The following is a 15,860-nucleotide window of genomic DNA, read 5'->3' on the forward strand; positions in this document are numbered from 1 at the left end:
TGCCTTGAATCAAGATGGTTTGATAAGGAGTACATCATAACTGGGCCGTTCCTAGGCCATTAGATGCCCGAGTACATTCGAGATTGCCGCCCCCAAATTTAAAACAAAATGCTCAATGATTAATAAAATTTATATTTCATACTCACTAAGTACTTACATATGACACATTGTATAACAAGTACTGACATAATATGACAAGTATTTACAATGAATTTGAAATATTTAGGTATCGCGGAAGTCCGGCCGCCCCTGATTTTCGAAGCCCGCTTACTTTTACGCTCTCCACCTTCACTAGGAACGGCCCTGCATCATAAAGATACTTGCACACCTGTGCAAATCGCTGTTGTTTGATAATCCTTGTTACCTAAAGAAATTGTTAGAAATGCGCCTGCCTTGAAGACGAGCGTCCCTGATGAGTATCATTTTCTAACTTCAGAAAAGCACTCTTCATAAAAGTGCATACTTATGTAAGTTCAATTTTTGTTTTCATTACTGACTAGCAGTGGAGTAGCTAGGGTGGGGCAAGGGAGGACATATATCCCCTGGCGCAGAATTCAGGGGGCGCGAAATTAATGTTACGAAATTTTAGAATGAAATGTTTTCCGTTCTTGACACAGAGAAAGGGGCGCAAAATCTTCGGTTGTCCCCGGGCGCCGAAAACCCTAGCTACGCCTCTTCTGACTAATTAATTAAGCGAAGGATCAAATAAATCTTCGGCACCTTTATGCAAATTCACTTCACTGGACTTTGTATAAATGTACCCTTTGAGAAATGTGTGACGAGCGTTTCCGTAGAAAGATCTTGTTTTTCACAAAAGTGCCGAAAATTAATTCCATCCACTGCATCATTAATTAATTAATCTGCAATGCAAATGAAAACCCCATTCGCATAAAGAGACCTGCCTTAAATTGTCCGTATCCTTACAGAGGTTGCATTTTTCAAAATTACAGATTGATTTTTTGTAAGGTTCACATGCCTTTATGCCAAGGCACCCTTACAAAGAATTTTATTTTTTCGAACAGCGATCGATCTTTATAAAGGTGTATTCACCATTATATCTGGGTGCTATTATGAAGGTGTCTCTAAGAACCACCGCAAAAAAATACCATACATCGCAGATTATCATCGCAATAACTGGGCACATTGCAGATAAAATTAAAGAAAGGCAAGGTGAGCTGCATAATATCCATTGATTCTAGATACTCCTGTTGGAGCCACAATTGCATATATGTTTGTGCATTTTAATTTTGGTATAAGCATATACACAGCTTCCATAACATGCGACCCATCCTCCTATATACCAGGTGTTTCGGTTGATCTTTGCCATTTGACATTCTATATTCTTACCCTGAAGAGACCATGTTCATTGAAACAGGTTCTGATGCAAATGTGCAAACATTAATATTATGATACACATGTGGTTGGGCACCTTTTCCCATACATTCTTACAGTGGCTCCTCCATTGCCGTCAGCTGTTTGATACACGAAGTGAATGTCTGCAAACTCTGAATTCGTAAAACGGTATATACTCTGTGGTTGGAATCAGAAAGCTCTCCAAGTGCCTACCAGGAGCACTGGTACTAAATACAGATTTATCTGTTTTTCCATTTCTGGCCTTGTTGCTCCATATAAATACGGTTTATTTCGTTTGATTTTTATTAAAGATGAGTCAGCCTGTATATATAACAGAAAGATGAATTGTATTTTGCGATGCATATGAGAGGTTATCTTTAAAGTGGGGGAACTTAACAAAGCAAGGTTATTCGTAATTATGTCATAACGAAAAAAAAATTGTTTTTAATATTATATAATCCTAACTAATATTATAAATGCGAATGCGAGTTTGTTTATTACCCTTTCACTTTTTAATTACTTAACCGATCACCATGAAATTTTCAAGAAAGATGAGAAAAGGTTATAGGCTATATAATGTAACTTATCAGTTGAAACTTAAACTATACAATAAGTTTTATAGTTAAAATGATTGCCGTTGTATAAACATTAAATGTTAAACGATATAAAAGTTTGTCTGCGCGCACAGGTACTTGGCTTGTCTATAAAATGTTTGCGTGGTTTAAGCCACGCAAACATTTTATAGACAATAAATATTTAATAAACATTTTATTTATAACCTTTTCTAATATACAGGGGCATAGCTAGAGTTTCCAGCGCCTGGGGACAACTGAAGCATTTGCGCCCCATTCTATGTGCCAAAAATGGAAAACATTTCATTCAAAAATTTCGTAGCATCAACAAGGCGCCCCTTGGATGCTGGGCCCAGAGACAGATAGCCTCACCCTAGCTACGCCACTGCTAATATATCAAAAATATTTCTTGAAAATTTCATGATGATCCGTTAAGTAATTAAGGCGTGAAAGCGTAACATTTATAAATTTTTCCTTGTTTAATTTTATTATTTGAAATCCTTCAGGATTTACGGGTTTCGGGTCATCTTTCACAAAAATTTTTCAGTCATTAAGAAAATATACGTAGCAGTTTTACTAGATTTCATGGCGATACACTCCACGTAAATACAAAATATCCGCGGTCTATAGGTATAGAAGAAGGGCAGTATTTACTGAAATTTTACGCAGAGTGTATTTTTAAAATTCACGCGAAGTTAAAACTTATTTAAGGACATTAACGCGAGCGAAGCCGTGGATAAAAGCTAGTAAAACTATAAAACATGAAGCCACATTAAATTAATTAACTGGAAAACAAGGGGCCCACCAGCGGCCGAGCGGTAACGTCGCTGAACACTGGTAGTTCGGTCCGAGGTTCGAATCCCGCGAACGGGCTGGCTGCATGGGTGTTTTCGTGGTTTTCCCCATGTGTGACGTGTATACGAGCCAGTTTCCCTTAAAAAGTCCTCCACGAAGGCATCCCTCCCTTAATGCAGATAGCCCTCGAGTGCTTTGCCGTAATTTAATAAGCCAAACGAAGTCTGAGAAAAACTAATCATTATTAATAGGAAGAGTTATAGGTATTTTTTCCTCTTTAAAGCGGTCTTTAATGGTATAATTGGAAGCCCGCCCGCCTAGAAATCATGAGGTTAGGAGTTCGAAACTCGGCGAGGGCAACGTATATTTTCCCTGCCTATTGGCGCCTGAAGTAAAATGTGGTAGCCTATAATATGTCACTATCAGGATTTAGCAACTGATCCTTACCTTCCTTGTCGCCCTAGAAGTGGGGGAGAATGCAAGGAATTTTCTCCTTTATTACCGCAATGGAAAATTTGGCTAGGGTATTGCACCTTTTTCATATTCTGGCTAGGCAGAAGAGTACCAGGGGGAGCAGAACAGCCAGGCCACTGATTAAGAGGAGAGGCCTCCGAAGAACCTTAAGTTTTTAAGTACAGTCAAAAGTCGTTAATTCGGACACCCATAATTCGGAATGATCTATAATCCGGACCTCAAAACTAAAAAACTTTCTGCGCATGCGCCGCGTTGACACATGCGCATAGGCGTTTACGCGTGCGCGTAAGACCTTTTACGACTGCGCATATGAGTGTGCGCAAGTGCAGAATACGTTTTCGCGTGCGCGTTTTATGTATAATGGACGTATAAGCTAAAATTATCTAATTATCTATTTCAGTTAATGTTGATGATTGCGTTGTTCCTTAATTTTCGAATTGGATCCGGCTTATTATTTTTTGCAGACTGTAAGAGCAATTTTATAAAAGTAAGCTTAAACTTTCGATTATATCAAATAGAATTTCCGATATATATTTGTTAATATGTAAAGGATCTAAAGCGAAAGTATGTTTTGAAATCCGAAATCTGTTTATCAATTTCACGCTGCTCGGCGGGGGAAACGCCGCGCGGCGGGCGCGTAATGAATTGGAAGTTGATCTGTCAACACTATCCTTATCTTCAGGGCAGATGTTTTTATTTTATTTGGCTTATAACTGAAGATCAGATGTTTTTATTTTATTTGGCTTATAATTCCTTACCAAATGTAGTATTTCATCTCGATATGCTCCGTCTTTGATATGATTTAAAACAAATTCCTCGTCATTATAATTCGCTTCCGATAGCGAAGAAAAGTAACAGAGGTTATTGAAAACGAAAAAATTTCGATTGACAAATTAGTCGGTGTTCTTGACACAGCAATTATAGGACTTGAACAGCGGAACTTTGTAACTGAACAAGAAATTATGTCTGTTTAATAGAATTAAAGAGAAAGTATTATCACATGGAACGAAGCAAAACTTAAACAACTTACATTGAAAGAAATGTTTATTTAAGTAAACAAATAAATATTAAGCTTTTTCTTTTTGCAAATTTTGATACCCTTTAGATCATAATTGCTCTTTATTTCATAAATTACGGTTTCATATTTTTAATTTTAGAATTTCTGCATGCAATCTTACAAGATTTAAACTGATGATCTATAATCCGGAAAAATCGATAATCCGGAATCGCCGAAGTCCCGACGAGTCCGGATTAACGACTTTTGACTGTATATATTAAAAAAAAATGAAGCTAAAATGTGGTCTGTATTGGGAGAATCAATCCCTAACTCATAATTGGCACTAAAGATATCTTTGGGACGGTGTATGTTTCAGTTGTTCCATGCTAGAGAAGCTTTTTGAAGTTGAAGTGGATTAAAAGCTATCTTCGATCAACAAGGTGCCAAGATTTAATGGCTTGTCAGTCTTTTTGCATTGAACATACGGTAGCTAAACATGTTAATGAATTTTTGACAAAACTATAAACAAACTTTCGTAAGTCAAAATTCACTAAAAACAGTTATAGCTTTTTTATTTTTAGAAAAGTTAACAATATTTTTTAAATCATCAAAAATAGCTGATTAATAAGCATTTTTAAATATAAATTTGTTTTCTAAATGTAATTTTCCCCCTTAATCTTAAGACTTGCTTTTCAAATCAATTCAAATATTTAATTTTAATTAAATAAATGTTAATTTTATATTTGTGTTGACATTTTGTATGGTGATCATTCCGATATAGGGTGACCAAGTGAGATTTCCATCCTGAGCATCGATAATTAAGTCTGGCACTGCAGATAGAATTTTGCATATTTGCCCTATTTCTTACTTTGACAAATGTAATGATTTTACAAAATTACATGTTCTATTTGCACAACTTTTCCATCCTTAGATCAGTCAATATACTAAGCAAAAAACCTATTTCAAAGATTCTGCGTGTGTGTATTTATATTTTATTTAAGCTAATAGAAAATATTTAATAATGGAAATTTCCTTCATCCAGAGTCAGTTTACAATCCATAAAAGATAATAAGATTAATACCAGTAATAATGTATAAATAATGTAAATAATGAGTAAAATGCATAATATATTTTAATAAATGAAGCTGGAAATTGCAGATGTGTGAATTGACATTCTTCAGCTTTATTACTTTTGAACTTTAACAAATTAATATTTAAGTACTAAAAATTAAATATAACACAGTTACAGCTCTGAAGCTATGTGACAGATGCGACGAGCGAAAGCTCTGAAGTCAGATTCCATTCAGTCTGGGTTGTATTTATTTTGCATATAAAACAATACATGTGAATTCTAGTTAAATAGAACCAATGACTAAAAAGCACTTGTTTTAAAAAATACATAATAAAAATGTATTTTTCATATTACATATCAATACAAAATAGCATATTAAAATAAAGTCGTAGCTGCCCGGATGGTATAGTGATTAGGGAAGCCTGAGTACAATACTGAGGGACCCGGGTTCGAATAACGAACAAGGCATGGATGTAAATTATCTGTCCCTTCATAGGAGGCAAAGGTGGCCTGCCTATTAGGTGCCTCCATAATAGATCACCATATCTGATTTTAGGAGTGGCCAATGCCGGCATAGGCAAGCATCCACCATTGGAAACAAAAAGTACATGTGCAAGAAATGGAGTTATTCTGATGCTAATGGTTTCATAAAATTAATTATTCTTTTCTGATAACTCGATTCATAATTATAATGTGGGGAAAAAAGAAGAAATATAGAATATCAAATCCCATTTACTTTCCTGAACCAAAGTATGAAAGTAACAGCACAGTGTATAAAAATGTTGAACAACTGCATCGTCTGTTAACACAGTTATAACTGAAGTACTGTTTTGAAGAAGGGTATGGAGTTTTATGGCAATTAGCATATACTTTGATGCTTCTTATTTCATTAAAGCTAATTCTTATATATAGGCATAGTAATGTTTTCATTAGCATTTTATGAATTATTGACAATTTCAAAACAACAAGTATAAATATGCAAAATAAAATAAGGAGCTGTACGACTTAAAGCTCATATAAATTGGAATACCTTATGTTGGAGCATTGCTGAACTCATACTTAAAACAGAATAAAATGATAAATGAAAATCAAAACACTACTATATATGCACTGTATGTTACTTCCTTATTAAAGCAGACAGTCTGGATATATTTAAATGTTACAAGTTACAAATTTGGTGATTCAATCAGCTTATTTTGTTATGGTGTCTTTATTAAACAATAATCAAATGTCACCTATGGATATTCTAATATATTTTAAGAACATTAGGCTTAAATAAAAAGTTAAACTTTACCTTTCTGGATTTTGGAAAGCCTAACAGATTTCAGTTCACAAAAGTCCCATTTATTGCTATTACAGGCCACACATCGAGCAAAAGCTTTCATTGAAGGGCAGTTTAACCTGAAAAAAGAAATTAAATCACCATTTAAAATTTCATGATCAGGGTAACAATACAAAGGTTTAGCACTTGGCTTATAAATAATCCTGCTCTTTCAGAAAAAAATAATTGCCATGACAATAGATTTAGGTTGGTAACTTATTTCTGTAAAAAAATGTTATGCCCTTTCCAGGAAAAACATGAGCACACATATTTACCATATAACATATTCCTCGAAGTATAACACAATGGCTTCAAATCACATTAATTAGAAAGTTTGATTTCATTTCTGCTTTAACCAGGTTGCCTTCATGGCCATATGACATACAATATATTCTTTAAAATAAAGACTAATGTAACAGATTCAAATAACAAATTTAAAAGTTTTGCCCCGTAAGTGAAAACATAACTTTGTGAAATAAATCTTGCATCCAATTTAAGGCCATGAGAACTGATGTTTGACAAATACTAAAGAAAGTTTATTTATATTTTTGTTGCATTAGACATGAACCTGATTTAATCAAAAAAACTTTAATATGGGGGATAGGTTGGAATAGCTTTAACTTCTTTGATAAGCTGAAGCATGTTTAGAACAAAATGTTTTAATGACAAGTAAATTTCCATCATTTGCAAATCATTATATTATTAGAAAATACATTTTAATGAGATACTAACAACTATGACATTTTATGCATAAAAAGAGTAAAAATTAAGCCAGTTATCATTTGGCTTTGTGGTGTCATCGAAGCTTTGCTTCTTCTCCCAGCATAAATTCTTTGGTGGTACACTACTTGGCAAAATTGCGGATTTGTTTACATCGGAAGTGAGCGTACGTGCGCCAGAATATGGTAACCCTGATAATTGTTGCAACCCACACAGGGAATTTTCCTGAAGAAGGAAAAGGGAAATTTTCTGTTTACTTTTCGAACATTACGGTAACAGAAAATAAAGTTTGAAAGTCGCAAATCATTATTAGTTCATATTTTCGCAAAACGTTTATGGGGTTTATTTTTCGAACATTACGGTAAAAGAAAATAAAAGTTTTTTATATTTTCGCAACGAACATTACGGATTATTACGGTAAAAGAAAATAAAGTTTTTTATATTTTCGCAAAACGTTTATGGGGTTTGGGGAGTTAAAAAATGCAGCAAATTATTATTATTAACATAACAAAATGTTCCTTTTTTAGGTATTATATATGTTATAAATATTGCTATTGCCATGAAGACAAACTGGGCAAAGTTAAAATGATACCAACAACAACAGCATTTAATTTATTATAGCTTTTTTCTTACTGTTACTAGAATTCTAATGATAAAATGATTAGTGCATTTAAATACATATTAAATGAAAATATTAAAATAGATATGGAGATGCATTAAATATGATTTGGACTAATTTAATTATGTATTCTTACATATATAGCTATGCACATTTAATTTTTCTCAATAAAAATAATTAAGCTATCCTTATTATTTTTATATGTCTATACATTTTTTAACTCTGCACATAGCTACTTAGAAAGAAAGATATATGGGTAGGATATAAGAAGATAAAAATTGTTAATCTTCCCTTCAGAGTCAAATGGATATAGCTGTAGTATATGATTTCAAAAAAAGTAAATCATTAGAATATTAAGCTGAAAATATAAGTCTGAAAGAAAGAGATTTTTCTTAAATTCAAACTGTGCACAAAACATTTCAGATGCATTCAAACTCTGAACTGGAACATGTTAATTTACTGTTGTGGAACTAATATGAAAACAATATTGTTGACAGTATAGTAGTGTACCACCAAAGAATTTATGCTGGGAGAAGAAGCAAAGCTTCGATGACACCACAAAGCCAAATGATAACTGGCTTAATTTTTACTCTTTTTATGCATAAAATGTCATAGTTGTTAGTATCTCATTAAAATGTATTTTCTAATAATATAATGATTTGCAAATGATGGAAATTTACTTGTCATTAAAACATTTTGTTCTAAACATGCTTCAGCTTATCAAAGAAGTTAAAGCTATTCCAACCTATCCCCCATATTAAAGTTTTTTTGATTAAATCAGGTTCATGTCTAATGCAACAAAAATATAAATAAACTTTCTTTAGTATTTGTCAAACATCAGTTCTCATGGCCTTAAATTGGATGCAAGATTTATTTCACAAAGTTATGTTTTCACTTACGGGGCAAAACTTTTAAATTTGTTATTTGAATCTGTTACATTAGTCTTTATTTTAAAGAATATATTGTATGTCATATGGCCATGAAGGCAACCTGGTTAAAGCAGAAATGAAATCAAACTTTCTAATTAATGTGATTTGAAGCCATTGTGTTATACTTCGAGGAATATGTTATATGGTAAATATGTGTGCTCATGTTTTTCCTGGAAAGGGCATAACATTTTTTTACAGAAATAAGTTACCAACCTAAATCTATTGTCATGGCAATTAAATTTTTCTGAAAGAGCAGGATTATTTATAAGCCAAGTGCTAAACCTTTGTATTGTTACCCTGATCATGAAATTTTAAATGGTGATTTAATTTCTTTTTTCAGGTTGAACTGCCCTTCAATGAAAGCTTTTGCTCGATGTGTGGCCTGTAATAGCAATAAATGGGACTTTTGTGAACTGAAATCTGTTAGGCTTTCCAAAATCCAGAAAGGTAAAGTTTAACTTTTTATTTAAGCCTAATGTTCTTAAAATATATTAGAATATCCATAGGTGACATTTGATTATTGTTTAATAAAGACACCATAACAAAATAAGCTGATTGAATCACCAAATTTGTAACTTGTAACATTTAAATATATCCAGACTGTCTGCTTTAATAAGGAAGTAACATACAGTGCATATATAGTAGTGTTTTGATTTTCATTTATCATTTTATTCTGTTTTAAGTATGAGTTCAGCAATGCTCCAACATAAGGTATTCCAATTTATATGAGCTTTAAGTCGTACAGCTCCTTATTTTATTTTGCATATTTATACTTGTTGTTTTGAAATTGTCAATAATTCATAAAATGCTAATGAAAACATTACTATGCCTATATATAAGAATTAGCTTTAATGAAATAAGAAGCATCAAAGTATATGCTAATTGCCATAAAACTCCATACCCTTCTTCAAAACAGTACTTCAGTTATAACTGTGTTAACAGACGATGCAGTTGTTCAACATTTTTATACACTGTGCTGTTACTTTCATACTTTGGTTCAGGAAAGTAAATGGGATTTGATATTCTATATTTCTTCTTTTTTCCCCACATTATAATTATGAATCGAGTTATCAGAAAAGAATAATTAATTTTATGAAACCATTAGCATCAGAATAACTCCATTTCTTGCACATGTACTTTTTGTTTCCAATGGTGGATGCTTGCCTATGCCGGCATTGGCCACTCCTAAAATCAGATATGGTGATCTATTATGGAGGCACCTAATAGGCAGGCCACCTTTGCCTCCTATGAAGGGACAGATAATTTACATCCATGCCTTGTTCGTTATTCGAACCCGGGTCCCTCAGTATTGTACTCAGGCTTCCCTAATCACTATACCATCCGGGCAGCTACGACTTTATTTTAATATGCTATTTTGTATTGATATGTAATATGAAAAATACATTTTTATTATGTATTTTTTAAAACAAGTGCTTTTTAGTCATTGGTTCTATTTAACTAGAATTCACATGTATTGTTTTATATGCAAAATAAATACAACCCAGACTGAATGGAATCTGACTTCAGAGCTTTCGCTCGTCGCATCTGTCACATAGCTTCAGAGCTGTAACTGTGTTATATTTAATTTTTAGTACTTAAATATTAATTTGTTAAAGTTCAAAAGTAATAAAGCTGAAGAATGTCAATTCACACATCTGCAATTTCCAGCTTCATTTATTAAAATATATTATGCATTTTACTCATTATTTACATTATTTATACATTATTACTGGTATTAATCTTATTATCTTTTATGGATTGTAAACTGACTCTGGATGAAGGAAATTTCCATTATTAAATATTTTCTATTAGCTTAAATAAAATATAAATACACACACGCAGAATCTTTGAAATAGGTTTTTTGCTTAGTATATTGACTGATCTAAGGATGGAAAAGTTGTGCAAATAGAACATGTAATTTTGTAAAATCATTACATTTGTCAAAGTAAGAAATAGGGCAAATATGCAAAATTCTATCTGCAGTGCCAGACTTAATTATCGATGCTCAGGATGGAAATCTCACTTGGTCACCCTATATCGGAATGATCACCATACAAAATGTCAACACAAATATAAAATTAACATTTATTTAATTAAAATTAAATATTTGAATTGATTTGAAAAGCAAGTCTTAAGATTAAGGGGGAAAATTACATTTAGAAAACAAATTTATATTTAAAAATGCTTATTAATCAGCTATTTTTGATGATTTAAAAAATATTGTTAACTTTTCTAAAAATAAAAAAGCTATAACTGTTTTTAGTGAATTTTGACTTACGAAAGTTTGTTTATAGTTTTGTCAAAAATTCATTAACATGTTTAGCTACCGTATGTTCAATGCAAAAAGACTGACAAGCCATTAAATCTTGGCACCTTGTTGATCGAAGATAGCTTTTAATCCACTTCAACTTCAAAAAGCTTCTCTAGCATGGAACAACTGAAACATACACCGTCCCAAAGATATCTTTAGTGCCAATTATGAGTTAGGGATTGATTCTCCCAATACAGACCACATTTTAGCTTCATTTTTTTTAAATATATACAGTCAAAAGTCGTTAATCCGGACTCGTCGGGACTTCGGCGATTCCGGATTATCGATTTTTCCGGATTATAGATCATCAGTTTAAATCTTGTAAGATTGCATGCAGAAATTCTAAAATTAAAAATATGAAACCGTAATTTATGAAATAAAGAGCAATTATGATCTAAAGGGTATCAAAATTTGCAAAAAGAAAAAGCTTAATATTTATTTGTTTACTTAAATAAACATTTCTTTCAATGTAAGTTGTTTAAGTTTTGCTTCGTTCCATGTGATAATACTTTCTCTTTAATTCTATTAAACAGACATAATTTCTTGTTCAGTTACAAAGTTCCGCTGTTCAAGTCCTATAATTGCTGTGTCAAGAACACCGACTAATTTGTCAATCGAAATTTTTTCGTTTTCAATAACCTCTGTTACTTTTCTTCGCTATCGGAAGCGAATTATAATGACGAGGAATTTGTTTTAAATCATATCAAAGACGGAGCATATCGAGATGAAATACTACATTTGGTAAGGAATTATAAGCCAAATAAAATAAAAACATCTGATCTTCAGTTATAAGCCAAATAAAATAAAAACATCTGCCCTGAAGATAAGGATAGTGTTGACAGATCAACTTCCAATTCATTACGCGCCCGCCGCGCGGCGTTTCCCCCGCCGAGCAGCGTGAAATTGATAAACAGATTTCGGATTTCAAAACATACTTTCGCTTTAGATCCTTTACATATTAACAAATATATATCGGAAATTCTATTTGATATAATCGAAAGTTTAAGCTTACTTTTATAAAATTGCTCTTACAGTCTGCAAAAAATAATAAGCCGGATCCAATTCGAAAATTAAGGAACAACGCAATCATCAACATTAACTGAAATAGATAATTAGATAATTTTAGCTTATACGTCCATTATACATAAAACGCGCACGCGAAAACGTATTCTGCACTTGCGCACACTCATATGCGCAGTCGTAAAAGGTCTTACGCGCACGCGTAAACGCCTATGCGCATGTGTCAACGCGGCGCATGCGCAGAAAGTTTTTTAGTTTTGAGGTCCGGATTATAGATCATTCCGAATTATGGGTGTCCGAATTAACGACTTTTGACTGTACTTAAAAACTTAAGGTTCTTCGGAGGCCTCTCCTCTTAATCAGTGGCCTGGCTGTTCTGCTCCCCCTGGTACTCTTCTGCCTAGCCAGAATATGAAAAAGGTGCAATACCCTAGCCAAATTTTCCATTGCGGTAATAAAGGAGAAAATTCCTTGCATTCTCCCCCACTTCTAGGGCGACAAGGAAGGTAAGGATCAGTTGCTAAATCCTGATAGTGACATATTATAGGCTACCACATTTTACTTCAGGCGCCAATAGGCAGGGAAAATATACGTTGCCCTCGCCGAGTTTCGAACTCCTAACCTCATGATTTCTAGGCGGGCGGGCTTCCAATTATACCATTAAAGACCGCTTTAAAGAGGAAAAAATACCTATAACTCTTCCTATTAATAATGATTAGTTTTTCTCAGACTTCGTTTGGCTTATTAAATTACGGCAAAGCACTCGAGGGCTATCTGCATTAAGGGAGGGATGCCTTCGTGGAGGACTTTTTAAGGGAAACTGGCTCGTATACACGTCACACATGGGGAAAACCACGAAAACACCCATGCAGCCAGCCCGTTCGCGGGATTCGAACCTCGGACCGAACTACCAGTGTTCAGCGACGTTACCGCTCGGCCGCTGGTGGGCCCCTTGTTTTCCAGTTAATTAATTTAATGTGGCTTCATGTTTTATAGTTTTACTAGCTTTTATCCACGGCTTCGCTCGCGTTAATGTCCTTAAATAAGTTTTAACTTCGCGTGAATTTTAAAAATACACTCTGCGTAAAATTTCAGTAAATACTGCCCTTCTTCTATACCTATAGACCGCGGATATTTTGTATTTACGTGGAGTGTATCGCCATGAAATCTAGTAAAACTGCTACGTATATTTTCTTAATGACTGAGAAATTTTTGTGAAAGATGACCCGAAACCCGTAAATCCTGAAGGATTTCAAATAATAAAATTAAACAAGGAAAAATTTATAAATGTTACGCTTTCACGCCTTAATTACTTAACGGATCATCATGAAATTTTCAAGAAATATTTTTGATATATTAGCAGTGGCGTAGCTAGGGTGAGGCTATCTGTCTCTGGGCCCAGCATCCAAGGGGCGCCTTGTTGATGCTACGAAATTTTTGAATGAAATGTTTTCCATTTTTGGCACATAGAATGGGGCGCAAATGCTTCAGTTGTCCCCAGGCGCTGGAAACTCTAGCTATGCCCCTGTATATTAGAAAAGGTTATAAATAAAATGTTTATTAAATATTTATTGTCTATAAAATGTTTGCGTGGCTTAAACCACGCAAACATTTTATAGACAAGCCAAGTACCTGTGCGCGCAGACAAACTTTTATATCGTTTAACATTTAATGTTTATACAACGGCAATCATTTTAACTATAAAACTTATTGTATAGTTTAAGTTTCAACTGATAAGTTACATTATATAGCCTATAACCTTTTCTCATCTTTCTTGAAAATTTCATGGTGATCGGTTAAGTAATTAAAAAGTGAAAGGGTAATAAACAAACGCACAAACAAACTCGCATTCGCATTTATAATATTAGTTAGGATTATATAATATTAAAAACAATTTTTTTTTCGTTATGACATAATTACGAATAACCTTGCTTTGTTAAGTTCCCCCACTTTAAAGATAACCTCTCATATGCATCGCAAAATACAATTCATCTTTCTGTTATATATACAGGCTGACTCATCTTTAATAAAAATCAAACGAAATAAACCGTATTTATATGGAGCAACAAGGCCAGAAATGGAAAAACAGATAAATCTGTATTTAGTACCAGTGCTCCTGGTAGGCACTTGGAGAGCTTTCTGATTCCAACCACAGAGTATATACCGTTTTACGAATTCAGAGTTTGCAGACATTCACTTCGTGTATCAAACAGCTGACGGCAATGGAGGAGCCACTGTAAGAATGTATGGGAAAAGGTGCCCAACCACATGTGTATCATAATATTAATGTTTGCACATTTGCATCAGAACCTGTTTCAATGAACATGGTCTCTTCAGGGTAAGAATATAGAATGTCAAATGGCAAAGATCAACCGAAACACCTGGTATATAGGAGGATGGGTCGCATGTTATGGAAGCTGTGTATATGCTTATACCAAAATTAAAATGCACAAACATATATGCAATTGTGGCTCCAACAGGAGTATCTAGAATCAATGGATATTATGCAGCTCACCTTGCCTTTCTTTAATTTTATCTGCAATGTGCCCAGTTATTGCGATGATAATCTGCGATGTATGGTATTTTTTTGCGGTGGTTCTTAGAGACACCTTCATAATAGCACCCAGATATAATGGTGAATACACCTTTATAAAGATCGATCGCTGTTCGAAAAAATAAAATTCTTTGTAAGGGTGCCTTGGCATAAAGGCATGTGAACCTTACAAAAAATCAATCTGTAATTTTGAAAAATGCAACCTCTGTAAGGATACGGACAATTTAAGGCAGGTCTCTTTATGCGAATGGGGTTTTCATTTGCATTGCAGATTAATTAATTAATGATGCAGTGGATGGAATTAATTTTCGGCACTTTTGTGAAAAACAAGATCTTTCTACGGAAACGCTCGTCACACATTTCTCAAAGGGTACATTTATACAAAGTCCAGTGAAGTGAATTTGCATAAAGGTGCCGAAGATTTATTTGATCCTTCGCTTAATTAATTAGTCAGAAGAGGCGTAGCTAGGGTTTTCGGCGCCCGGGGACAACCGAAGATTTTGCGCCCCTTTCTCTGTGTCAAGAACGGAAAACATTTCATTCTAAAATTTCGTAACATTAATTTCGCGCCCCCTGAATTCTGCGCCAGGGGATATATGTCCTCCCTTGCCCCACCCTAGCTACTCCACTGCTAGTCAGTAATGAAAACAAAAATTGAACTTACATAAGTATGCACTTTTATGAAGAGTGCTTTTCTGAAGTTAGAAAATGATACTCATCAGGGACACTCGTCTTCAAGGCAGGCGCATTTCTAACAATTTCTTTAGGTAACAAGGATTATCAAACAACAGCGATTTGCACAGGTGTGCAAGTATCTTTATGATGCAGGGCCGTTCCTAGTGAAGGTGGAGAGCGTAAAAGTAAGCGGGCTTCGAAAATCAGGGGCGGCCGGACTTCCGCGATACCTAAATATTTCAAATTCATTGTAAATACTTGTCATATTATGTCAGTACTTGTTATACAATGTGTCATATGTAAGTACTTAGTGAGTATGAAATATAAATTTTATTAATCATTGAGCATTTTGTTTTAAATTTGGGGGCGGCAATCTCGAATGTACTCGGGCATCTAATGGCCTAGGAACGGCCCAGTTATGATGTACTCCTTATCAAACCATCTTGAT

At 33.9% G+C, this 15,860-nt stretch overlaps 1 long non-coding RNA gene across 5 annotated transcripts in view; it reads left to right on the forward strand.

Moving 5' to 3' along the window:
- Nucleotides 1-7,579: 7,579 nt before the first annotated feature.
- Nucleotides 7,580-15,860, forward strand: part of LOC146992863 (uncharacterized) — a 47,699-nt gene continuing 39,418 nt past the window's right edge. Inside the window, exons 1-2 of one of the 5 annotated variants that reach the window (XR_015039229.1) lie at nucleotides 7,580-7,721; nucleotides 9,193-9,299. This is a non-coding gene — a long non-coding RNA (uncharacterized LOC146992863). The other 4 variants (XR_015039231.1, XR_015039230.1, XR_015039235.1 and 1 more) reach the window with 4 other exon arrangements.

The sequence above is a fragment of the Stegodyphus dumicola genome, chromosome X2, assembly GCF_044657685.1.
Source record: "Stegodyphus dumicola isolate Sdum_Otavi_A_Nest chromosome X2, ASM4465768v1".
Taxonomy (NCBI): domain Eukaryota; kingdom Metazoa; phylum Arthropoda; class Arachnida; order Araneae; family Eresidae; genus Stegodyphus; species Stegodyphus dumicola.